At 38.7% G+C, this 27,802-nt stretch overlaps 1 protein-coding gene and 1 pseudogene across 1 annotated transcript in view; both read left to right on the top strand.

Moving 5' to 3' along the window:
- Window positions 1–27,802, top strand: part of HS3ST5 (heparan sulfate-glucosamine 3-sulfotransferase 5) — a 281,111-nt gene that overhangs the window by 225,096 nt on the left and 28,213 nt on the right.
- LOC694266 (small ribosomal subunit protein uS2 pseudogene) lies at window positions 28–27,006 on the top strand (annotated as a pseudogene).

The following is a 27,802-nucleotide window of genomic DNA, read 5'->3' as shown; positions in this document are numbered from 1 at the left end:
TGCAAAGGTAGCAAACACTGTGGTAACATGGTGTATTATACTAAACCTCTCATGAACAGCAGCCATCGACCAGGTCCTCCCAGAAAGGAGAGCAATGAGGGTCCAGGGATCTCCATTAGCCAGGAAGCAAGAAATGGCCAGAGAGGAAGGGAAGGAGTGCTGTGCTGCAGCCAGACAGCCGGAGCTCATGAACACCAAGTATCTGTTAAGACTGGCCCCGGAGAAGTCCAGCCTCCGGTCCAGAGCCGCTGGATTTTGGTAAGGGAGGTTTTTAAATTCTTGGTCCCACTGAAAAGGCAGATGGAGGTGAGCTTCCCCGGCCAAACGGGGCTCCCGAGCTGTGGATCTGAAGGTTGAGCCCCTAGGGGATTTCACCCTGAGGAAGAGTCCTCAATGGTCAGTAATTTTGCTCTTGGTGTGAAAAAATAATACATAAATGCATATATATACACACACACACACACATATAGATACAAACGCCTTTCACTTAAGCCTTTAATCAGTTCAAGGATTGCTTCTGTTAGGAGAGTAGTGGAAGACTTTCAGATACATTTTTTTTTTCTTGAGACAGGGTCTCACTTTGTCACCCAGGCTGGAGTGCAGTGGCACAAACACAGGTCACTGCAGCCTTGACCTCCCAGGCTTAAGCAGTCCTCCTGCCTTAGCCTCCTGAATAGCTTGGACTACAAGTGCCTGCCACCACATCTGGCTAACTTTTGTATTTTTTTATGGGGTTTTGCCATGTTGCCCAGGCTGGTCTCCAACTCCTGAGCTCAAGCCATCCACCAGCCTCAGTCTCCCAAAGTGCTGAGATTACAGGAGTGAGCCACTGTGCTCGACCAGTTACATGTTTAACAGCTTTATTAAGGTAGACTTGACATATAATAAATGGCACATTTTTAATTGTACAATTTGATAAGTTTTGACATATGTACATACCTGTCACTAAGTCAAGATAATGAACATATCCATCACCCCTTCCCCCTAAAATGTCCTTATGCCTCTTTGTTATCTATTTGTGCTAGTTAATGATTTATTACCTCTCAGCTCCAAATGCATTTTTTGCCTGCTCCATGAAAATGGACCTAGGCCCTTTAAATATTTTCCCTTTGGAGCTGGCAGCATGTTGAGCTTTGTCGGTAGAGGGCGCCGGAGAGATATTACCAGAGGAAAGAGTTTCCCTTCTGGGGTCCAGTGTGTACACTAGACAGGGTTTTCTAGGGGCCGGCGTTACCAGGTGTCCAGAAGCTCCCTGAAATACTTCCTCGGGCATTATCTTCTTTTTTTTTTTTTTTTTTTTTTTTTTTTTTTTTTTTTTTTGAGAAGGAGTCTCACTGTGTCACCCAGGCTGGAGCGCAGTGGCACGATCTCAGCTCACTGCAACCTCTGCCTCCCGGGTTCAAGCGATTCTCCTGCCTTAGACTCCCGAGTAGCTGGGGCTACAGGCGTGCACCACCACGCCCAGCTAATTTTTTGTATTTTCAGTAGAGACGGGGTTTCGACGTGTTAGCCAGGATGGTCTCGATCTCCTGACCTTGTGATCCGTCCGCCTCGGCCTCCCAAAGTGCTGGGATTACAGGCGTGAGCCACCACGTTCCTCGGGCATTTTCATAGGTGAGTGCCTCTGGTGAGACACGTTCTATGAACAGCTCCTTTGGCAGCCTAGAAAGTGGATTTCAAGCAGCTTACACCAGTGCTGCACCACAGTCACTTCGTTTGCCGTCCAGTTCTGTATCTCAACCTTATTGAGGCGGTGGCAGCACGGCAAGGAATGGGGCTTTTTCTCGGGTGCTCTGCCTCAGCATTCAAAAGCATAGCTGCTCCTTATAGCTGCTATTCCTGTAGAGTTCTCTTTACTCCTGGTTGCTCCAATTCCCTGTTATAGTTAGTAATTCTTTATATTTTCTCTGTTTGAATTACTGTACAGATTTCCTCTCTTGATTGGACCCAGACCATATCTACCTTCTCATATATCTATATCTACATGCACACGCACACACGCACACACACACATCTGTTTGTATTTGTATACCTATATCTGCCTTCCCATGTGAATTTCCATATGAATTTTAGAACTCCTATCAGTTTCTACCAAAAAAAGCCTACTGGAATATTGATTAGAATTACATTGAATCTAAAAATTAATATAAGGGAGTTGACAGATTGGCAATATTTTGTTTTCTAACCCATAAACGAGTTATACTGCTCCATTTATACATGCATCTTTAATTTATCTCGGTAATGTTTTGTAATTATCAGTGTACTGGTTTTGCATATTCTTTGTCAAATTTATTTCCTAAATATTTCACACATTTATGTTATTGTAATGACATTGAAATTCATATTGATCACTGCTAGGATATAGAAATACCACTGAGCTTCTATGCTGAACTTGTATTCTGCAACCTCACTAAATTAACTTATTCTAGTAGCATTTTTATAAATTCCATCTGTCTTTCTATGTAATCATGTCATCTGCAAACAAACAGTTTTACCACTCCCTATCCAATCTGTCTTTTCTTTTTCTTTCCCATCGCACTGGCTAGAACTTTCAAAACAATGTTGAGTAGAAGTGGTAAGAATAGACATTGTCTTCTTCCTGATTTTAGGAGGAAAGCATTAAATCTTATTAATTCTGATGTTAGCTGCAGGGTTTTTTTTTTTGTGATGATCTCTATCAGATCAAGGAAATTCCCTTCAATTTCTCATTTGCTGAGAGTTTTCATCAGAAATGGATGTTGGATTTTCTCAGATGCTTTTTTGGCATCTTCTAAGGTGATCATATGGTTTTTCTATTTTAGTTATTACTCTGATAAGTTACATTATTTGATTTTCAAATGTGAAACCATCTTTGGGATAAACTCCACTTATTCATGACGAATTATTTTTTAAATGTTTTTCTATTTTTCTTCTCAAAAAGGCAGAATATAAAACTTTTGGGAAGGGAAAAAAACAGTGAGGAAAATATGCTGATGACTTCTCAACCTCTTACTCAATTTTAGTAAGTAATTTGAGCTTTGGGGAAGAACAGAATCTATGTTTGCTTCCCATTACTTCTCAGTATCATTTCCAACCCAAGTCTCTTTATTCAGTTTCTGAGATGGGCTTAATGAAATTTTTTTAACATACTATTTGTTGGTCTTCTAATTTTAGCATCAGTAACAAAGTCTGAGATGTGATAAAAGATACATAACAATCTTACCTGGTAACTTTTCTCCAACAGAACTAATATGCAAGTAGTTTTTCCTTATTATTTTCTAGGAGTAGATAATTGTATATGTTCTCAGAACCTTGTCTTGATTTTCAACTTTTATACATTGTACCTTGCACTTCATAATTACCTTGACTAAGTGATTTCAGTAATGGTATAAACTTCAGTTCTAAACCAGGAAGGAAGTTTTTTCAAAAGAAAAGTTTCAACTTCATGTTAAATATTCTCCCAACTTCTAGACAGTCATTTTACTAGAGCTGCCACAAATCAATACCTTATTTTCATGTAATGCATAAAAGAAGTTGTTATAGATGTATTTTTTAAAGTATGGATATGTGCCCATTATACGTAGTTTTTACTCTGTACTGTTATTTACAGAAAAGTACAAATAGAATATATTGTAAGTGGGAAAGGGAGAATTTCTTTTTTGGAGGTCTTTTTGTTCAATTCAAATCAAGGAACAGTTATGGAATGCCAACTCTACACAGCGTTCTTTTGTTAATAGTATTTATTAATTTGTTATCCTTTTCCTAAGTGACAGTATTTTATCATTTTATTTGATAGGTCTATTTTAACAGAGAAGTGGCTACTCTTAGATTAGTCATATGATGGATGATAATGTAATTTATTTCATTCAAGTAGGGATAGTTCCTGCATTTCTGGGAATCTCATTATCTTGAAAACTTTGCCCTATTATCTTCTTCTTTTCACGAAATTACCTCCTTAGCTTAATTACAAATGTAGTGTTTTCCCACAGGCAATATAATATCTACTTACCCTAAATACCCCAAAGTAAAGAAAACTTAGAGCATTAAGTAAAATTGATTTGTTGAGCCCAAATCGAAAACAACATTACAGCTTACTGGTTAATCAATGTAAATTTCACTAATGCCACAAGGAGTCAAATCCATTTGTAAAAGAACATGTGTGCAATCTATTTCATAAACTTGAATCATATGCAATGTTAATTTGATCTCACTAAGGTAGTTCTGTGAGACAAAAATAATATTACCTCAAAATGCTCTATTTAATCATTGTATAACATGAGTTATGTCCGGTTAGGGCAGGAGATGTGTACAGAGCTATATAGAAACATTTATTGACATAGAAAATAGCTGTTTATAAATTTGATCAGTTAGTTATTATAGCAAATTTATAGCACACATCCTAAGGAAAAGCTACTCAATAGTGACCACATGAATAAGAAGTCCCCACTTTTTGCCAAATTTAATTCTTGAAAATTGTTTCTAAGATGACAACAGCATTTCTCCACAGGCAGAAAATGTTATTGTGGTTACATTTCCCGATCAAATAAATAAATAAAAAATGTAATCAATATTATATCACAGTAGCAAAGATACAACAAATATAAACTTCTTTCATGAGATAAAATGGCAAAATTATGCTGCCAATCATATAAAACAGCACAGATTTACTTATTACTTGCTCCTCAGGAGTCAAAAATCCCACTCCCTGTACACATAATTTCTAACAGTTCTACTCTACTGTGTGGTTACCTAAAGTAGTATACTAGCTGAAACATGCTTTGGCTAAAATTTTACTGACGTTTCTTTGGCTTAGAATTTAGGATAATTTGGAAGGACTATATACACTTTTCAGCGCTCCTGAAACTGTCCATAGACATTTGAGCTGCTGCCTTCTTTTTCCTAATGTATTTTTCCTCTAGCCAACAAAAGTGTTCATTCATAATTATCCCTTTGACCTTAAAACCGCCTCAAATAATGAAGCCACTGGTTACCCAGTGGTTCTGTTGACAGCTATGAGAGTAGTTCACACTTTACTGGGAGATCATAGGAAAAAAAAAAAATCACCAGGTCATTAGCACAAACTGTTTTTTTCCTTTTTCTGTGGATGTTTGAAAGTTCTCTTGTAAACCGCGAAGATGACTGGTATCCCAGAGCACAGGTACTTGCTTCAAAGTCTGTCAAAGTTTTAAGTGGATGGACAAAAGTGGTAAAAAGTTGAGGTTTGGGTGTTCATTGAGCCTGAACTGAGGAAAATGATATTCAATGCTACAAAAATGAGTCTTGTGACATAACCCTTAATCCATGGGTAACTTGAACCAAAAGTATTCTCCTTCTGTGTATTTGTTCTCAACCCCCAATTCCTCACAACTTTCTAAGTAAGTAGGGTAAAAAGAAAGTCAGGGCTGCCTAGGGAAGCTACATTTCCTTCTCAAGGCTTGCACCTGCGTATTTCTTTTTTTTTTTTTTTTTTTTTTTTTTTTTTTTTTTTTTTGAGACGGAGTCTCGCTCTGTCACCCAGGCTGGAGTGCAGTGGCCGGATCTCAGCTCACTGCAAGCTCCGCCTCCCGGGTTCACGCCATTCTCCTGCCTCAGCCTCCCGAGTAGCTGGGACTACAGGCGCCCGCCACCTCGCCCGACTAGTTTTTTGTATTTTTTAGTAGAGACGGGGTTTCACCGTGTTAGCCAGGATGGTCTCGATCTCCTGACCTCGTGATCCGCCCGTCTCGGCCTCCCAAAGTGCTGGGATTACAGGCTTGAGCCACCGCGCCCGACCGAACCTGCGTATTTCATGCCTGACATGTTGCTGAACACAACCGAGTAAAGTGCCAGAATACAATCAGCTCTGTTCAAGTGGTACCAGGAGTGCTGCTGAAACGAAGGTAGGTATAGGATTCTGCAGGATCCCAGACAGGCCAGGGAACTGGGACTAATTCTGAGAAACCTCAAAGCTGAGCATATTTGAAGAAAATGCAGAGTGAAATGGCTATGGGGGCCGGGAGGTCTGGATTTAAGGTACCAAGCACCACTGATATAAACACTGATGCTCAGAAAAAGAGATGATGAGTGTGTATTTGTGTCCCTTGAGACCTAATTTAACTTATAATTATTCACCAGAGGTGAGAGGTAAGGTATGTCTCCTTGCTGGATATCTGAATTTACACAGTTCTCTAGTCGTTAGTATTTTTTACAAATATACCACTCAGACTGGGGGTCAGAGGATCTAGGTTTAATTCCAAGACCTGTCACTTATCTGTGATGAGTTTTGTAGCTTATAAAAATCTCTACAGTTTAAACACTTTTTTTAAAAAGTCAAGTACTCCCCCTCCTTGGATAACAGGATTGTTTTAAATATCACAAGGAATGAAATATGTAAGAGTGTTTTGAAAAGTAAAACAATAGGCCGGGTGCAGTGGCTCACGCCTGTAATCCCAGCACTTCCCAAAGTGGATCACGGGTGTCACGAGGTGGATCACGAGGTCAGGAGATTGAGACCATCCTGGCTAACATGGTGAAACCCCGTCTCTACTAAAAATACAAAAAAAGAAATTAGCCGGGCGTGGTGGCGGGCGCCTGTAGTCCCAGCTACTGGGGAGGCTGAGGCAGGAGAATGGCGTGAACCCGGGAGGCAGAGCTTGCAGTGAGTCGAGATCGCCCCACTGCACTCCAGCCTGGGCTACAGAGCAAAATTCCGTCTTGGGAGGAAGGGAGGAAGGGAAAATTAGAACAATAAAGAATACAGTTAGGCTTGAAGCCAGGAGTTTGAGACAGGCAACAGAGTCAGACCCTGTCTCTACAAAAAAAAAAAAAAAAAATTAATTAATTTTAGAAAAAGAAAGAGAAAGGAACATAGTCAATCAACAAGAAATGAATTGCTCACTATGTTCTCTGAAGTCAGCTAACTGATGTTCATGAGCTTTCCCATGTCTTCTAATAATCTGTACAATTATTTAGTTAATAGTTTTTCTTAAATCAACTCATTTTTCCCCTTTTGCACCCACATTACTCTTACCCTAAAACATAATATTCATAAAATCAGAGGTCGGTGTGTTTATCTTTTTTTTTTTTTTTTTTTTTTAGCTTTTAAGAGTCAGGATCTTGCTCTGTTGCCCAGGCTGGAGTGCAGTGGTGCAATCATAATCTCTAATTCCTGAGCTCAAATGATCTTCCTGCCTCAGCCTCCCAATAATTCTAATACATATTAAAATGAATTCATACTTATTAAAAGTTTTAAAAGTTCTGTATATCATGCCTCAATAAACACTGCTAGAGAAGAAGAAGTTCTTAAAATACAGGCAAGTAGCTGAGACCGAACAGGGTAAGAAACAGAAGCCATAAAAGGGTTGAAAAATTGTTATTTGATTCTTTTTCAGATACCATCACTCTCCTCTTTAAAAGTACAGTATTGATTTTTAACTAAGGTGAGTTAGAAATTTTTTTGAAAATTCTTTTTCAAAAAAAAATTACAGTCACTAAAGTCATCTGGAAGTGTAGAATCTGAAGAAAAATTTTTATTTGAGGTTTAAAATTTTATTTTGGTATGGCAACCTCTGTTTTGTCAAAGGAAGGGGTGATACTGGCACATTCTGGAGTGCAGAATTTTTCTGTAATGCATTCTTAAGAAGCCAGATTTTAAACTTTTTACACAGCCCTACCTGTGGCTCAGCATGTTAGCATTATGATGTATTTTAAGGATAGGGTTTGAAATAAGATTATAGTGTGTGATTTTTGGCATAGGCGAAAAATCCAATAAACTGAGCGTTTGAAAAGGGAAAACAAAGACCTTGTAAATCTCTTCAAGCCAGAATGTCTATTTCTTGCTTCCTTGGGTAGAGCTACTGTGGTCAAAGTTTATTACCTTTAAGTTACCCCTGTCTTTACCCTCCTTCATCATGGCAAAATTCTCCCTAGGCATCTAAGGCATAGGGGACCCATCATGGTAATGCTCAAGAGGTCTGGAACACCAGTCCTTCTGCTCTAGATGGGGGAAGGTAGACAACAGTGAGCTCCTCCAGATCCACAAATAGGCTCCTATTTCAGTGCCAAATGTCAGAGATTCTGGAACCAGCTTATGTTCTGGGAATGGCAAAGACCTGAGGTAGAAAGAACTATGTGCCACCATTTCTAAGCCAGGAGTGCAGTAACATATTGAATGGTTAGGCAGTAGAGGCAACTCTGCAGTTAATACACATTCTTTAAACTTTTATTTTAGGTTCATGAGTACATGTACAGGTTTGTAATATAGGTAAATTGTATCACAGAGGCTTGGTATACAGATTTCATCACCCAGATAACTAAGTATAGTACCTGATAGGTAGTTTTTTCCATCCTCACCTTCCTCCCATCCTTCACCCTCAAGTAGGCCCCAGTGTCTCTTGTTCCCGTCTTTGTGTCCAAGTGCACTCAATGTTTAGCGACCACTTATAAGTGAGAACACGTGGTATTTGGTTTTCTGTTCCTGAGTTGGTTTGCTTAGGATAATGGCCTCCATGTCCATACATGTCGCCACAAAGGATGTGATCGCATTCTTTTTTATAGCTGTATGGTATTCCACGGTGTACATGTACCACATTTTCTTTACCCAGTCTACTGTTGGTAATTTAGGTTGATTCCATGTATTTACTATTGTGGATACTGCTGTGATGAACACACATGTGTGTGTGTCTTTATGGTAGAATAATTTCTATTCCTTTGGATAAGTACCCAATAATGGGATTGCTGGGTGAAATGGTAATTCTGTTTTAAGTTGTTTGAGACATTGCCAAATGACTTTCCACAGTGGCTGAACTAATTTACCTTCCCGCCAGCGGTATATAGGCACTGCCTTTTCTCTGCAGCCTCACCGGCATCATACGGTTTTCTTTATCGAAAATATTTTTGGAGCCTTTGATATACCCACAGGCACTGTAAATCAACAAAAGGGGCACTCTGTCCTCAATTTCATCATTCTTCTAATTTTTTTAACCACATGGTGCTTTTTTGGGAGCATGTGAGGAGAATAGCATCCCAGGAGAGTCCTTCTCTAAAAAGATATTGCTGTTTGGGACAATATAAATATAATGCAATATCATATAGGAGGTTGTCCTTTTGTATATTTTTAAAACATGCTACTTTTGTGCTTTGGAGTTGCCCTAGATAAATATGTTGTAAACCTTTGTGAGTCTCTGCTTATTTGGCTTAATAACCCTTTTGTGGTTTCTGAATAATATAGGAATTTGATTCATTATTTAGAAATCTGAGTCGCTGCAGTAATGAACTAGATATTACATTTAATCGAGACTGCCAATACTACCCAGATTGCCAGCCTCACAGGGCATCAGACCTAACTGAATTTTCCTGCTAGCAAAAAAAAGACAGAAAAATAATTCACTTACAAAAGTTAAACACTTTGCCAATTACTAGTGACCCTTGATGTGACTTTTAATTTATAGAAAGGCCCAGATTAATTGTTTTCAAACCAAAAGCTATGACTCTTAGATAGCACTTTAATTTTAAACAAATCTTCTCCTCCATCTTGACTGTGAGCTCGTACCTACAGAATGATAAGCCTTCTAACAATGCCTGGCATAGTGTCAGCTTGTGAAGCCATACACTGTATATGTTTTGGAACTAAATAGTTCTTCTTTCCATTGACTCTTGACCCCCTTAGAACAACTGTCACCTTCTTCAGATGCTTTCACTAAGTAAAAAGTCAATTGGCTGTAAGTGGTGATGAAGAAAATGTCGTGTGATTAATGCTACAGTTTAGGCTGTTGTGATTAGTCACAGGAAAAACAGTTAAACTTCCTCCCCCAAGAAACATGGTACGTTAACGGCAAATGGCCTGCCTGAAGCCCAATAGGAAGAAATAGTTGGGCAGTGTTAAAAGCTGCCTATTGATTTGGGCCCCGACTGAAAGCCATGTGCTGATGTAAATGAAAATGTGTCAAGAGTTGATATCGATTTTTTTTTTAAATCAGACCATCTCTGGGGAAATACTGCTAGCCATACTACTGCCTGTCTATGAGTGAAATAAGGTTCCTTTCCACAAGACTACACATGTCCAGACATCAAATTTTTCTCCTTAACTGAGGTGTGGTAGGATGCCTCTCTATCGTCTGCAACCTCTGCGCGGAGAACGTGGCCCAGAGACTATAAAGATTGTCTTGATGAAAGACGTTTATGTGGGGAAGGGTGTGAGCTCATGCCACCTATCTACACATCGGTCTGTTTGTGTATGGTTCATAACACACACGTAGGCTTCAGCTAGGAATTGTCATCCTATGTCTCCTAGAATAAATCATTGCAGAAGAAGAAATTTATTTTTAGAAAATTCTATCCAGAGAGAACCACAATATAGGATAAAATGTAAAACATATTAGAATATGAACCATGAAGTTGGGGTCTTTCTTTTCCTTCAGACTGTAGGAAAACTAGCCACATTTTTTCCCCATTTCTTAGGAGTTATTCCCTGAGCTGTACCTTATTCATAGACTGCAGTGCTTGTAAATATTGACTAACTATATATGAAAAGGCCAAGAGTCATAATAATCACGCAGCTTTGGGTCATATCTGTGGGGATTTCAGCTGCCTAGGTAAGGCTGCACTTCTGACTCAGCTGGGATAAAGCATGGATGCTAATATTAAGCGATTAGAATGGAAAATTAGTGTGGAAGAGGAGAGGGGTCATCACCTAGCAATATATGTGGATTATTTGGAATCAACTACCAGGATTAGAGAAAACCCTAATAAACTAATAAGGGAAATGGTCTTTCCCTCCATGCTAGCTTACAGAACTGAATCCACTTAGTTTGATTTATTGGCCTTAGGCACAGACACATGATGAAGACTTCACTTTGCAAATTGATTAACTTTTTGTTGATTACTCAATGACTTTTGCCGTACTCTAAATTTTATGATCTGTGTGCCTTGTGCTCGACATTAAAGGAAAAACAATGATCTGAAATAGACCTTAAGGGAATAGGAATTACTATGATGAGACAATTTTATACTGAAAGTTCTACATTAAAATTTAGGAGTGTGTAACAAAACTTTCAACTAGTGTTTTAAACTAGTTGTTACCAGTAACTGGGAAGACAAATGAGGTCTTACAAATGATCTAAGTAGATGGAACTTTTCAATTAGGGCTGCTGCCTTAACATACTTAACATTAACTTGTACTTCTTAAAACAGGTGTAGCTTGCTGGCCCTGTAACTTGACTAACAAGCTAAGGTTTCTGGCTGATCCTCTAGGGTATCCCTAAGGTGGCTACAAGAGCAGCCCTTTCTGCAGCATGGAAGACCAGCGCTGACTCAGAGACCTTTGCCTATCTATCAGGAGTTCTAGACCAGCTCTTGACTGCTCCAACTCCCATCATTTCTTGTATTGTTATTTAACTTCAGGTATATATTTATTAAGAATCTCCAACAGGACATTAAACTCAATAAAAACATGCATTATAGTTCATTGTGTTGGCAGCAGTGCAGAAATTCATAACTGCTCAAGGGAAAAATACACAAGTATACATACATACATGTACACATATATGTGTGTATGTATATATTTTTAATGCAAGATGAGCTAGTCTTCCTATGACATTAAATTATTTAATCACTTTTTAACTGAAATCAAAGAAATACTCACCAATGACTTTACACAGTTATTTATTCTAAGGTGAATGCAAATTACCTCAGAAGATATTATCCAGAATAACAATAAATGTTTATTCTTTCTTCTTATGGTTTATATAGCTGCCTAGTATGCCCATTCATCAAGTATTTCATAGTTGTATTTCATGCTCAAGCATATAAATATCATTTTCAAATATATATATTAAATATTATATTAAATTATACACTAAAATACATATTTGAAAGTGATAAATATATACGTATACATATATATGTACTTGAGATGAGAAAAAATAATTTGAGACAGGCCATAAAGTCTGAAAATATAGACAATATTAATTATCATCTATATGTAATATAATATTAATACATCATTTGTTATATGTTTTATTTCCAGGTTTAGTGACCACTCAGTATTTGTAAATATATTGTAAAGGTATACATTCAACAAATTAACTGATCTTCTGATTTTAACTTGAGTTACCAAGTTGAAGGTTTTTCTTTACTTGGTTTTTTTGTTTTAAATAAAAGAAAGCAAATGATTTCAGGAAAAGAATTGTCACAGCCAAAAACTTCCAGGTTAAGCAAAAGATCATAATAACTTTATCTTACCAACTACCTTGAATGTTTTAGTATGTTCTCCACTCACTTAGTAAAACATCTGAATTAGAAAGCATGTATTACCATTTAATTCCCAGCCTTTCCTTTCAGGGGCCAACCTCACTTTTCCAAGTACTGTACTAGTGAAAGAAGCAGGGAACTAAATGTCTGTACATGAGTCATGCATTTGTCTTTTGATTGTAGAGAAGAAAAAGAAAAAAATATATATATATACACACATATAAACCTAAAAATAAGAATGAATTATTTGCCAGCCCACAAAATTTTTCACTACTCCTTTTTTGTCCTTTGGGGGTAGAGTTAGTTAAAAATCTGTTTTTTTTAAATTTTGGTTTGGAATTAACAGGCTGAGATGGGAAACCAGAAAATAATGAGAATATATACTATTTTTTGATTTTTTTAAAAAAGGAAAGAATAAGGAAGTAGAGCTCAGGAAAATTATCTTCCTTTTCTCATTCCCCAAATCTTCTATCCAAAAATAATTTTGATTACTTCAATTCAAAGTGTTCATATTTTCCAAAGCACAAAATAGACTCCAAATATAGTTCTATGTAGAATTTTATATATTTATGCCACAACATTTGACAATCATAGAAAAATATAAGAAATATGCAACACAGAACTCATAATTGGAACATATTTGAAAGCATGGAAACAAACATAAATTACAATATACAATATAAAGGATGCTGAATACCCAATATTTCCTTCCCTAATAATAATGCTTTTGTTTTAATATGTTTTAATGTCCCTAGGAAAAGTTGTTAAACAAGTTTTGCATTTTGCATGTCTTAGAACAGTAAATGAAATACATCCTAATAAGTTACCTTTTTTCTTAAGTATATCCACATAGGACCAAACCTTTTAATGAATTCCTTTAACTGGTAATACATTAGTATTTACAATTTAAAAGTTTTATTCTGTATATTCTGTTGAATAAGGTTAAACACCCTAATATCCAATTTTGTATATGTATAGAGATACATATTTCATATCTATAAATAATTATCTATTAATTGATGGAATAATTCAAGTGGCAAAAATTTTAAACGTTGTGTTTTGTATTACTCAGGAAGAAAAATAATCAGGAAACTAGAGGAAGCTCTTTTTTTCCCCTTTTTTATTACACCAAAGAAATTGAGCGCAATGAACCACATTATGCCTTTCTTTATCAGGTGTGTATTTACATTTACATTTCTAAATTATTCGCCATAAATACATTTTTAACACTAGAAAACCTTAAAATAATAAAGTTCCATTTTTCAGGCTTTATACAAACATGCAAATGTTAATATGACTAAGGAATATACTTTAAATTACAGGGCATTTTTATTCATTATTCTATTACCCCTGCTGTGATAGTCAGGCTTCCTGCCTACGGAATGTTAGAGAGCCCCCTAGTGGCACTTACATGCCTATTAAGTTTCCAAACTAAGAATAAAGTTGTTTTCCTTACTAACTGCTTGGACCAGTTTTGATACCTAAACATAATTTGGTTGACTTTTTCCCCCAATTTTTAAACCCAAGTTGACTTCTTTTTATGTACCACACAAATTGTGCACGTTTATGGCCTCAAAAATGTAATAATAACATTATCTCTGGTTATTCAAATGCTCAGTTGCTAAACATCTCTTTTCATTTTTTCTCACCTGGTAACCTTTCCAGTCATCTCAGGAACCATTTGGAGATTCACTGTGAAAAACATTTTTATGGGGAAAAAAAGTCCTGAGTTAGATGGTAAAAGCATACACTTACCCAAATAGATGTTATTTTAATGTTACTGTAGTAAAGAGGCGTGTCTTCATTATACTTTCATATAGCCAGAGGAAAAGATATACAAAATGATACCTAAGATGCATTATCACTGAGGCAGCCACCTAACATGTTTGGAACTTTTTAACGTTACACTAGTTTATGTTCAAGATTTGATGATGGGCTCAAGGGTGATGTTGCCTTGGACTAGTGAACAATTTGCAGCATTTTTGATGCTTTTTCAGCTGGATACCCACAAAACCTCTGCCCTTGCCTAAAATTATCCTTCTTAATAGGTGAGTGAATGCTTCCCGAAGGTTTAAAATACATCCATGGAATCTTAAAAGGTAAGGTAAAGTTAGTCTTACAAATGCTGGAAAAGAATGTTCTTCACAGTGAAAATAACTTCAATAGGAATATGGAGATGAAAAATAGCGGCCGGGCGCGGTGGCTCAAGCCTGTAATCCCAGCACTTTGGGAGGCCGAGACGGGCGGATCACGAGGTCAGGAGATCGAGACCATCCTGGCTAACCCGGTGAAACCCCGTCTCTACTAAAAAATACAAAAATCTAGCCCGGCGAGGTGGCGGGCGCCTGTAGTCCCAGCTACTCGGGAGGCTGAGCCAGGAGAATGGCGTAAACCCGGGAGGCGGAGCTTGCAGTCAGCTGAGATCCGGCCACTGCAGTCCAGCCTGGGCAACAGAGCAAGACTCCGTCTCAAAAAAAAAAAAAAAAAAGAAAAAAAAAGAAAAATAGCATGAATATGCCCCGGAAACTATACTATAAACAATTAGTATCATTGAAATACAGAGTGACAGGTAGGAGCATAGGACAGGAGATGTATCCAGAGATGTAACAGCGACAGTTACACTATGGAAGGCTTTGTGGACTACAGTAAGGTGTTTTAATGTATCCTAGATACTAGTAGAAAATATTGTAAGATAAACCAGATTTCTGTTTTAGGAAATCAGTCTGGGAATAGACTCGAGGATAAATTAGAGGGGGAATAAGATTCCAAGTCAGAGTGAACATTTGGTCCAAGCAGGAAACAATGAGAGCTGGTAGAGAAAGTTGTCAAAAGTGCCTTTACAGTAAAGTGAGGTCATTGCTGGGCTACTGATGCCCCGGACAATGGTAGAATTAACTGGGGTCTGAGCAAAGGCCTTGGCACCACCCTGCCTCGGTTCAGTAATCAATCAGTGTTGTCTTCGTCGGTTATTTGCCCCTTATCCTTGGCAATTCTGTTGCCTCCCTCCCTCTCCCATATTCATGTGAGCATCTTATAGCCATCAGCCCTGAAGAAAGGCATGGGTTGTGTAGTTTGAGCTTCACTAGTTTGAAGGGTATGAAGCATAGAAAAGAAGAACTGGTTGAAAGGTAGGATTTTGGAACATGCAGAGTGGTTAGATGCTAGATGTTGGGCATAAGGAAAGGGAGAAGGTCAGAATGGCTCCAGGGTCTCTGGCATCACAACTGGGAAGATGGAAGCACTAATCACTGTTTATACAGCCAATAATAGAGGAGGGCCAAAAGTGAAGTTTATTTGCTTTCTATGCTGTGTTACAAATTCTCACAAAGTTAGCAACTTAAAACAATACACATTTATTTCCTCATCACTCCTGTGGGGCATGAGTTTGGGCATGGCTTAGCTGAGTTCCCTGCTTCAGAGTCTCACAAGACTGCCATCAAGGTGTCATTTACGCCTTGGTTCTCATCTGGAGGCTCAGCTAAGGGAGGGAGATGTGCTTCCCTGCATGTGGTTGTTGACAGCATTCAGTTTCTAGCAGCTGAAGGTTCGTGACAGCTTCCTCCTTCAAAGCCAGCAACAGAGATAGAGTCCCCAGTAAGCCTACTAGAAGGACCATCCTCTGTCAGGTATCAAAATCACAAGGGTGACATCCCATCACCTTTGCTATGTGGGCTAGACACAAGTCACAGGTTCTGCCCATACTCATGGGGAGGAGATTATACAAAAGCATGAACATCAGGGACCAGGGATCACGACAGTCACCCTGTCTATCATAGGAGTATTTTTATAACGTTTACAAAATGTGAAATTTCTGAGTGTTTTTACTTCCAACTATCCATTCAAGGAAATTATATTATACTATAACTTGGATCATTATTACATAGCCTTAGGATTATTAGAATAAATGTCCCAAGAATAGCTACCATATAGGAGGAAAAAAAAGAATAACTCCATTCTTTCTGATCTTTACCCCCTATTCATAAGGGTTCCTACATTTCTAACAGAAATTTGTTCTTCACTGTCTCATATACCTCTGAGAAATCTCAGTTCATGGTTTGGAAACTATGAAAGAGCAAATTCCAAGAATACTTAAAACTAAATAACACTGTAACATTGGATTGTTGCTGGCTGCTTTCCTATCCACTGTGAAGTTTGATTTGTTGTAAATATTTAGGGAAGTATCAAAACTCACCTTAAATTCTTTCCTTGTGCACCTCTTCTTGAACTCCCCCCAAATAAGTCAAGATTTTTTAAAAACTAGGGCAGTCCTAAAATGGCATATATTACATCCAGTCTTCTTCTAAGTCCTAATGACTCTTTCTTTAAAATATTCATACTGGCTCTACCCCATCCCCTTTTTTCTATTTACACAACTTCTCAACACTGGTGCAAGCTGTTACTACTGTCTGTGTCTGGATAAATCCGCATCACTGTCCTATCTGGTATCCTTACTCTACTTTTCCCTTTCCTCTTCTGTCAGAGCTATTCAAGATTGAATTTTTATCATATATAAACAGCTTTGAACATGCAGTTTCTTTTTTCAGTCATGTGTGCTGCTGCTCCGTTTCCTACACTACCATGTACATGCCCATGTCTGCCTTTTTAGAAGGTCTATTATCTAATGTACCTGCCTATTCAATTATATTCCCATTCTTAATACAAACCATATTTTCTCTTCCAAATAATTTCCTCTTGGCCTCTATACAAAGCAGGCTTGTTTCTGTTTTTTTATGTCTGCTCAGATTTTACTTCCAGCTTGGGTTGTCCATGCATCTGTCATCATGTCTGCCCTAAGTCACGATGAATAGATATTGCACGATGGGGAGCCCAGGTAAAGAGTAAGAGGAAGCCAGATGTATAGAAAAGAAAAGGAGAAAGACGAGATGAACCCATAATGGAACTCAGAAGGCAAAGCCCATGGCAGAGCCAGCAGGTTGGAATAAGGTAGGCAAAATGAACAGTAATAACATCACATTCTAGAAGTCAAAACCAATCCAAGCCCAGCAGGTTAGCCAGGACAAATGTAAATATCAAGGATGGAGACAAGCAAAGAGGGGCAGACAGAAAACATCCACCAAAAAAAAAAAAAAAAAATCCCAGAAGGCAAAAGAGATACAAGGTCGTATGTGAGGATATTCTCAGGCCTTATAGGGATGAATCAGCAAAGAGAACAGGCAGGTGCATATTCACCAGGAACAGCTTGATTAGAGAGGCCACATTCGTCCTGAAAGCCAGGTTCTTTAACAACCCAGTGTTCTTCCTGTTCAGGCAGACTGGTGTGTGTGGAGGATTAGGGTCTTTGTAGCCAGTTAGACATGGGTTCAAATTCCTCTTCCACCATTTGTTAACTGTTTGGCCTTGGACTTGTTATTGAACTTCCTCAACCCTCACTTCACTGATCTGTAACATGTGGATCATTCTACCAATCTCATGGGGTTATGAGAATTAAATGTGATTACATATACTATACGAAATGCCTGACATCAACCAGGTTTAGTGGCTCATGCTTATAATCCCAGCACTTTGGGAGGCCAAGGCGGGAGGATCACCTGAGGTCAGGAGTTTGAGACCAGCCCGGCCAACATGGTGAAACCCCATCTCTACTGAAAATACAAAATTAGCCAGGCATAGTGGCGTGTGCCTATTATCCTAGCTACTTGGGAAGCTGAGGCAGTTGAATCACTTAAACCCAGGAGTCAGAGATTGCAGTGAGCTGAGATCGCACCATTGCACTCTAGCCTGGGCAAAAAGAGTGAAACTCCTTCTCAAAAACAAAAAAACAAAAAAGCAAAGCAAAACCAAAAAAAAAAAAAAAAAGCCTGACATCTGGCAAGTATACAACATATATGTTGATTTTCATCATTTTATTTTTATTTTTATTTTTCTATCTGCCAAAACCAAAATAGCGGCCAAGTTGTAGCTATCCTTTTATGAGGTCTGCATGCCTTTCTCTAACCTCTTGTGATCCATAAAACCTGCCTCATACATTGTGCCACTTACCACAGAATGTTCTTTAGGTGTACTAAGTTTCAGGTTATTTAAGCTAATTTCTTCAATGATATTAAAAGCTCCTTGGGGAGAGATTTCCCAGTGCTGAGCTCATCATACTCAACCTGCACTTGAGATTACAACGCATTTCAAGGCCCCATTTCAGTCACCCATTCAGCAGGTATGTATTCAACACCATGTGTGATGTACTGGGGATGAAACAACAAAGAAGACAAGCTCAGCTTCCTAGAGGTAGGCGTGGGTTACATCACTAAAGTAAGGGCACTGTCATCTTCAAACTGGAAGGACCCTAAGAGATTATCTAGCCCAGCTCTTTGCTTTTACAAAGATGCAACTGAGAATCACAGAAATGACAGTGGCATATAATTTTTTATTCACTGGCCTCTTTTTGGCCTGTTGAATCACTGTCATTTGGAAAAACAAAGAGATAAAAGTCTAGAATGTTTTAACTGAGAGTTTGGGAGTGAATTGTTTTGTCATCTGCCATGCCACTGTAAAACAGAGGCCACTTGCCTCGGACAGCATTGCCAGCAAACGTCCATGGTATAGCCTCCTGCAAGTCTCTACCAGAAAACTCAAGAGTTGTCTATGGCTGCTATGCTCTGACCTCTTTGCTTGTTCCCCAGTGTGAGAAAAAATAAATAAAAATCATCGTAGGAAGAAACACAGGTAATTCAGAAAACACGCACAGATACTTTCTGCTTTCTTTGTTGGGGAAGGCCGAAACATGGTGGCTTCTTCCAGCAATCATTCCAGACCACTGCTTAGCACACTTCTTTTTTTCTTTTTTTTGAGATGGAGTCTCCTCTGTCACCCAGGCTGGAGTGCAGTGGTACAATCTCAGCTCACTGCAAGCTCCGCCTCCCAGGTTCACGCCATTCTCCTACTTCAGCCTCCCAAGTAACTGGGACTATAGTTGCCCACCACCACACACACAGCTAATTTTTTTTTTTTTTTTTTTTTTTTAGTAGAGACGGGGTTTCACCTTGTTAGCCAGGATGGTCTCGATCTCCTGACCTCATTATCTGACCGCCTTGGCCTCCCAAAGTGCTGGGATTACAAGCGTGAGCCACTGCACCCGGCCACTGCTTAGTACATTTAAAAAGACACATGTAAACATTTGTATGTAGGGATGCATTTGAATAAATAACATGAGACTGGCATCTGAAGACTCAGTGGCTTTAATCAAAGTGTTTGCTGAACATCCTTCAATACTTGATCCACAAACTTATTTCGAAATTAAAATGCCAAGGTGAAGATTAACACCTCTAGTTCAGTGGGGCTAATGAGACATGACTTATTAATCCTACAAGAAAATCTTAATTAGGCAGCGGGGCACTGCTTGTTTCATTGTTAAATACTACCCAATCCCCAAAGAATTGGAAAATAAATAGGGACTAAAATAGAAAGGAGTTTTATAATTAGGCCCCTTGAAATGAAAGAAATAGTTTTTTTCTCCCCACAGAAAGTATTTGTCGCTTTTTTCCCTAAATAACTCAGTATTAGCATTTGTAATAAAAGTTTGATGCAAACATTCTTGAAATAGCTAGACATGTGGACACCAGAGAAAGAGGAGAATCTGATGCACCAGAACTCTGCTAAGAAGGCAATTGTACTGCTGAGTTTCAGCTGCAGCAAAACTCAGGTCACCGTCCAGGTTAATTAGCAAGATGACTTCATTATTATTTACTTCTTGTTCATTTAATAGGCTCTTCCACTAAGATACACTCATTTTAACACTAAAGATTTCATGATGCAAGTCAAAAAGGAATTGCTTCACTCAATTTCGCTGGCATTTTTTTCAAACTATCCATAGTACCCAAAAAGGAAATGGGAGAAGGGAGGGCTGCAGCACAAGGGAAGAGCCGACATTTACCTCAGCTTCCTAAAACTGGAAAGCTGGAACATAGCGTACCCATGGTAACGCTCATGACCAACAACTTTGCCATAATATTTGGTGTTATAAAATTTGTTGTCATCAGTGGATTAAAGATAAGTGTAGAGAAGAAGAAAGAATAAGAGAGAAGAGGGAAGAGGGAGGAGGAGTTGGGAAAGTGGGAGAGAATCTTTGTAACATTCATTTATAACTTCAGAATAAGTCACCTTGTTAAGTTACAGCTAGAAAAAAATATCACTGGCATTCAACACACAATTTGTTACAAAGTATACTAATAAACCAGATTGCCAAATTATGTCAGTCACATCTAAATAATAAGCAAATTGCCTTACACAGATGGACAATGTGTAAGGTGCATAGATTTCCTGTGAGGCAACCTCAACTAAGACTTATTGATTAATGTTGTCCTGCTTGTTTATTCTGTTTAAAAGCACGGACTGCATTATTTTCGCCTTCTTTTAAAAAAAAGAAAAGAAAAGAAAAGAAAAACCATTAAAGCCTAAGCCCCACATTTCAAAATCTTCAAGCTTTAAATAAAGTTTCCTTATCTTTGGCAGAGGGAAGATTCCACATGTACAGGGTTCTCAAAGAAATGTCAGTGGCTAACTCCCCAACGCCAGAGCTTCAGAAATGCAAGAGTATCCCCAACTAAAGTTTTGGGAAACCAGTTTAGCAATTATTCCAATTATTGTTATATTGGATAAAACTATTAAAAGAAAGGTTGTTTTCTTTCCATGTATACTAAACCATCAAAATTGTGTTTGAAGAGAATAAAGAATAAGAAATTATCTAGGGAGACTGAGATCATGAGATTGCCCAACAGCTTCCCTCCATTCAGTGGCCACAAATTATACCCCTTGCTCAGCATGATGAATCTGTGCTCTTATTCAATACAAGTAATAATGGGAAGCAAAGAAGCAATCATAATATTTGAAAATAATATAGAAGACATATACAGCTCCAACATTCCTAAGGTATGTGACATCTGATCAGTTTAAGTTAACTTCTTTGAGTATTTGGCTCCACATTTCAAAGTGGAAGTGCTAATAAAACCTAATAAGTTTGCTTTGAAAATTTGATGACATAGAATACATAAGACAGGTGCTCTGTAAAATATCAAGCAACAAATACATGTATGAAAGGGACCAGGACACGAAAGGATAGGGGATCAATGAAAATCCATCAATAAATTAGGAAAATTATTGAAAACACATATATACTGTTTTCTGCACAGATAAATGCCAGCAAGATCAGTAATGACCAACTTGGAGAGGGTCATTCGAAAAGGAAGGAAAGGTGTAATTAACTCTTGTGAATCCACCTATGCCTAGATGCCATTGCCAGAAAAACTGTTAGATGGCTAATTTAATGGTTGGCTGAAATTCTGTTATAAATATAGCTCCCCATTTCTTCCCAACTGTCCTTCCCCTCTCTACATGGTAGAGTGAAAATATTACTGTTTTGAGAATCAGGAGCTAGGTAGCCTAGTTTGAGTTCACTAGATGTGTTTACTTTGCATTGATCATTTATTCATTCATTCATCCAGCCAATGTTTATTGACCTCTTAAGTATCAGGTCCTGTACTGACCACAGGAGATAGAGCAGTATACTTCTCACATGCCTTCCCTTCTAGCAGGGGTCTCTTAACTTCTCCAGCCTCAGTTCCTTCATCCGCAAGAAGCGGGAAATGAGTGCAGTGCTCTCTACAGTATCTTCCAGCCCTAATGTTCTCAGTGTTGATTCTCTCTGAAGATTTTCATTTTTTATTCTTCTCTAAAGACCTACATAATCTTGCTGAGTCTTTCCCTCTTCATTAAATTATGAAATGTTGAGTCTGTATTTATGTATATATATTTACATACATGAACATGTATATATGTACACACATATCTGTATATAGCCTATAACCTATCTTCTAAATAGAATTCCTCCCTTCAATTTATGTATTGCACGTTTTTGAGAGTTATTGAGGGAAGTCACTATGCTATTTGTGAAGGCAATAGTCCCTATCTTCTAAGTGCTTATAACGTAATAGACAAGACAAGATAAATATACAATAAATACACATCAGAATCCTTCCTTTAGAAGAAATCCCTTTCCATTAGTGGGATCAGAGGAGGTTTCTTCCAGGCAGTGAAGCTAAAGTGAGCTTGCAGGAGAGGATAAGATATTGATAAGCAGGCCGGGCGCGGTGGCTCAAGCCTGTAATCCCAGCACTTTGGGAGGCCGAGACGGGCGGATCACAAGGTCAGGAGATCGAGACCATCCTGGCTAACATGGTGAAACCCCGTCTCTACTAAAAATACAAAAAAAAAAAAAAACTAGCCGGGCGAGGTGGCGGGTGCCTGTAGTCCCAGCTACTTGGGAGGCTGAGGCAGGAGAATGGCGTAAACCCGGGAGGCGGAGCTTGCAGTGAGCTGAGATCCGGCCACTGCACTCCAGCCTGGGCGACAGAGCGAGACTCTGTCTCAAAAAAAAAAAAAAAAAGATATTGATAAGCAAAATTTAAAAAAAAAAAAAAGAGAGAGAGAGAGAGAGATCATCCAGGTAATAGTATGAGCAGAAGAAAAGAATAAGAAAGCACAGAGTCTCTGAAAAAATACTGGCCATGGTGGACATTTCATATGTGGGATATGAGAGTTGAGACAAGTAGAGGAGATTGCAGCCAGATGTGAATTACAGCACCAAATTCAGGTGCTGGGACTTTATGCTGTAGGCTAGCACATCCCAGTAGAGTATAATACAAGCCACATATGTAATTTACAATTTTAGATACCTCATTAGAAAAGGTAAAAAGAAACAGGGGAAATTAATTTTAGTGATAAATTTTCTTTACTCAGTGTAGGCATCGCAACATAAAATCAATATATTTGACATTCTTTTTTTCATACTATGTCTTTGAAATCCAGTGGACATTTAACACTTTTGGTACATCTCAAGCTGTGCTCATGGATAGGGGCTAGTGACTACCATATTAGATCATGCAGTTCTAGGCTACGAAAAGTTATTACGGGGTTTTAGAGGGAGAGCAGTTTAGTAAAAGCAACTTTTAGGCAGCTGAATGAGGCTTTTGTATGTAGATGTGTATCAGATTGTGAGGATGTTACAGCACAGGACAGAGAGTTGAACCTGTTAAAATCATCTGGTTTTGAAGCCTGGTGGTTGACTCATGGGTTATGAAAACTTGGGAGAAACATTGAGGCTACACAATCCAGTTGAAGAGAAAGTAGTGAGCAATATGCTGACTCATACATTTAAAAAAACAGAACTATTCTTTTGCATACAACTATTCTTTTGCACCTGATTATTTTGTTTATCTCACTGGGCCTGAGCCAAATTAGGTTCACTCAATTCCACAAACAAGGATCAAACATCTAATAATGAACTGTGCCAGGTTTTGGGGATTCATAGATGTCTGGGGATTCATAGGCCATTGTTCTTAATGTCAGTAACTTAATGTCATGGCAATTACACAACAGAGGGCAAAAGCTATTTTTGAAGACTTTGGAAACACAAAATAGGAACTATCCAGTTCTGCCTGGAAGAATCAAGAAATGGGGCAAGTGATGCCTGAGCTGAATATTGAATGATTACAGTTTCTACAGGTGGAAATGGAAGAATGGTCATCACGTAGGGAAGGAAGAACCTGCTGGAAATTAGGAAAGTACCTGGCATGTCTGGGCAACAATAAATATCTTCCCAATTTAGGATCTGTGTGGACATTTATCAAAAATGAAGCTAGAAAGGCAATTAAGGGTGAATTGGAGGAAGAGGGAGGTCAACATGTAGCTAAATGTAAAGTGGCTCCACTTTGCTGCAGAGACCTACAGCCTCATCAAGGAGAGAGGGCACTTCCAGAGCCCACAGGTGAGCACTGGAGAACATGGCTTTAACCTGAGAAAAGACAGAGAGGAGTCAGCTTCTGTGAGAGTAATGTGAAGACAGTGGCTTACAGATTACAATCCAGAACACTGACTTGGTGTCAGATAAAATGATCTGCCTTTTCACTGAAAAGTATTTGACATTTCACTAAATTGACCTTTGCTTGCCAATAGCAAACTCAATTGCATTATTTTCTCTGTTCAAAGTTTAATAGTATAGTCATAGGCACAATGTATCTCTTGAAGGTGAGCTTTTGTCGTTCGGTATTCTGTGTTCCCGAACCAAAAGCTTCAAGAAAAATTCACTAGTTTTGTTTTTTCTTAAAGTTACAGGTGATGGAGAAATATGCCTGCTTGAGTTTTCTATTGCCGCATAACAAAAGCCCACCACCTTGGAAACTTAACATCTATATTAGCACATAGTTCTTTAGGTCAGAAGTCCAGGTAGGCTCAACTGGATTATCTGCTGAGCGTCTCACAAGGCTGAAATCAAGTTGTCATTTGGATTGTGCTGTTGTCTGGAGATGACTCTCAGGAAGAATCTGCTTCCAAGTTCATTCTTGTGGTTGGCAGAATCCAGTTCCTTGTGGTTGTAGGAATGAGGTCCCAGTTTTCTAGCTAGCTATTGACTAGGGGTCACAAATCCTAGAGGCTGCTTTCCAAATCCTTGCATCTTCAAACTAGCAACACTATGTCAATCCTTCTCTTGCGTGGAATCTAATCACTTCTTCTGCTACTTGCTAGAGAAAATACTCTGCTGTTAAAGAGCTTATCTGATTAAATTAGACCCACCTGAATGATCTCCCTATCTTAAGTTCAACTGATTAGTAACATTAATTACAATCTGTGAAATCTTTTACCTTGTAATGTATCACAATCATAGTAGTAACACCAAGACCAGGGTTATGGGGTCCATGTACAATTCCACACTCCCTTTAATAGCATGTCAGAGTATCTTTCAAATAGAACTATTTTTTTTTCCTGTAAACTGAAAGAAGCATTTGTTGCTAAAAATGAAACAAAAACAAAACAAAATCTTTGAATGTCCATAAAAGGACAGATATAGGAGTTTTTCCTCTCAGTGGCTGATTAAATGGGGGGGGGGGGAATAAATTTATATGAATTTAAGAGAAAATGAATAAAATAAAAACAATTTTTATTTCCGGTAGTATGGTAGAATAGGTACCCTATATCATCTATATCACCCTCACTGTTGAAATAACTAAAATATATGATGAAATAATTAAAATATATGTCTGTATCTATAAATATACAACTATATCTATGAGGCTGCTTGAAAGTAAAGAGTGAACAGATCCCTAACATAAAATAAAATCAGAAAATCAGATTGGTAAGCAAGTTCCCAAGTGGGTATTGCTGTGAGAATTTTTGCTAAACCCTAGAATTATTTGGCTTCCATTCTGATGGTTATGTGGGACCAGCTGTGAGATACAGCCTAGGTCTTGGTTAGTGCAGGAAATCTAACAGGAGGCCTTCATAATAACAGTATTCTAGAGAGCTATACTGTCAATGTAAGAATGAATTTGCAACAAACTCTGATATTTCACAAGCAAATTGATTTTGGCATCGTGTGAGAGGATGGAATTCTCTGAGGATTCATAATCCCAAATTGGTCTTTGCTTGAGTTCTGATTCATCGTGCATGTGTGGTCCATAAAACCTCAAGCGTGATCCCAGACGACCATGTCCTCAGGTGACCAGCAGAAGAAAATTTATAACTTCTTTGAAAGAACTCAATTTCAGCCCAGGATTCAAGATACCACAAATAAAGTTTCTTATAAAATGAGCAGTCAAGAGTGAAGAATCGCAAAACAATGAAAGAAGTAAGGCACTGTGAGTAAAATGACAGACCACAAAATCCTCATATAATAGAATTTTTGACATGGAATATAAAACAGTTATGTTTAAAGAAATTTTCTCGCTTTGGGAGGCTGAGGTGGGCAGATCACAAGGTCAGTAGATCGAGACCATTCTGGCCAACATGGTGAAACCCCGTCTCTACTAAAATACAAAAAATTAGCTGGGGGTGGTTGTACACATCTGTAGTCCCAGCTACTTAGGAGGCTGAGGCAGGGGAATCACTTGAACCTGGGAGGCAGAGGTTGCAGTGAGCCGAGATCACCCCACTGAACTCCAGCCTGGCAACAGAGGGAGACTCTGAGAGAAAGAGAGAGAGAGGGAGGGAGGGAGGAAGGGAGGGAGAGAGGGAGGGAGGGAGGAAGGGAGGGAGAGAGGGAGGGAGGGAGGAAGGAAGGAAGGAAGGAAGGAAGGAAGGAAGGAAGGAAGGAAGGAAGGAAGGAAGGAAGGAAGGAAGGAAGGAAGGAAGGAAGGAAGGAAGGGAAATTTTCTAAGAGTTTGAAAATACGCTGAAGTTTGCTGCTGCCACTGAAGCCACTCCAATTGCTGGCCTCTTCACTCCTGGAAACTTCACTACCCAAATCCAGGCAACCTTCCAGGAGCCACAGCTTCTTGTGGCTACTGACCCCAGGGCTGACCACCAGCCTCTCACGGAGGCATCTTATGTTAACCTACCTGCCATTGCTCTGTAACACAGACTGTCCTCTGCGCTATGTGGACATTGCCATCCCATACAACAACAAGGGAGCTCACTCAGTGGGTTTGATGTGGTGGACACCAGCTCGGGAAGTTCTGTGCATGCATGGCACCATTTCCCGTGAACACCTGTGGGAGGTCATGCCTGATCTCTACTTCTACAGAGATCCTGAAGAGATTGAAAAAGAAGAGCAGGCTGCTGCTGAAAAGGCTCTGACCAAGGAAGAATTTCAGGGTGAATGGACTGCTTCAGCTCCTGAGTTCACTGCTACTCAGCCCGAGGTTGCAAACTGTTCTGAAGGCGTGCAGGTGCCCTCTGTGACTATTCAGCAGTTCCCTACTGAAGACTGGAGCACTCGGCCTGCCATGGAAGACTGATCTGCAGCTCCCACTGCTCACTCAGGCCACTGAATGAGAAGGAGCAACCACTGAATGCTGAATGGTCTTAAGCTGTTCTTGCATGGGCTCTTAAGCAACATGGAAATTAAATTAATGGGAAATAAACATCCGTTTCTAAAAAAAAAAAAAAAAAGAAAAAAAAAGAAAGAAAAGAAAATATGATCAGGGAACCTGAGACCATAAAAATAGACCAAGTGTTTGTACAATATTAGATTCTGCAAAGTAATATATAATAATTAAAAATTATAATGAAATGGATAATACCATTCAACATATTAGATAATAATGCAGATAGTGAACTGGCAGATCAATCCTAAGAAACAAACTAGAATGCAGTCCAGAGAGATGAAAAGATAGAAAGCATGAAACATAGGTCATTATAAAGGCTAGTGTAAGAAAGTTAAGCATATATCTAATCAGAGTTTCAGGAGGAGATAATAGAGATAATGGAGAAGAGGAATACTCAATGGGGTGATAAGAATTTCCCCCAGTTTTTAAAAGATACCAATCTTAGAGCTGGGAAACCTAGTGGATCCCAAACAAGATAAATGAAAAGATTTCTACACCAAGACATATTAAAGAAAAGCTATAGAACACCAAAGTAAAAGAGAAGATCTTAAAAGCAGAAAAAGTGAAAAGAGAGATTGCTTTCAAAGTACAAATAGTTAGCCTGCTTATAAACTACTTTTTTGATATGTAAATCTTCTGCCACCCAGAGCTATCTCCTTAATGACCTGGAGCTCTCTCTTCGACCTCAAAGGAGATAGTGTGAGTTCCACTCATCCCCAACCCCCACTCCCCCACTCCCATCCCATCTCCTGTCTTCTTACCACCTT

This window comes from Macaca mulatta, chromosome 4 (assembly GCF_049350105.2).
Source record: "Macaca mulatta isolate MMU2019108-1 chromosome 4, T2T-MMU8v2.0, whole genome shotgun sequence".
NCBI classification, from domain to species: domain Eukaryota; kingdom Metazoa; phylum Chordata; class Mammalia; order Primates; family Cercopithecidae; genus Macaca; species Macaca mulatta.
This window is presented reverse-complemented; position numbering and strand designations above follow the sequence as displayed.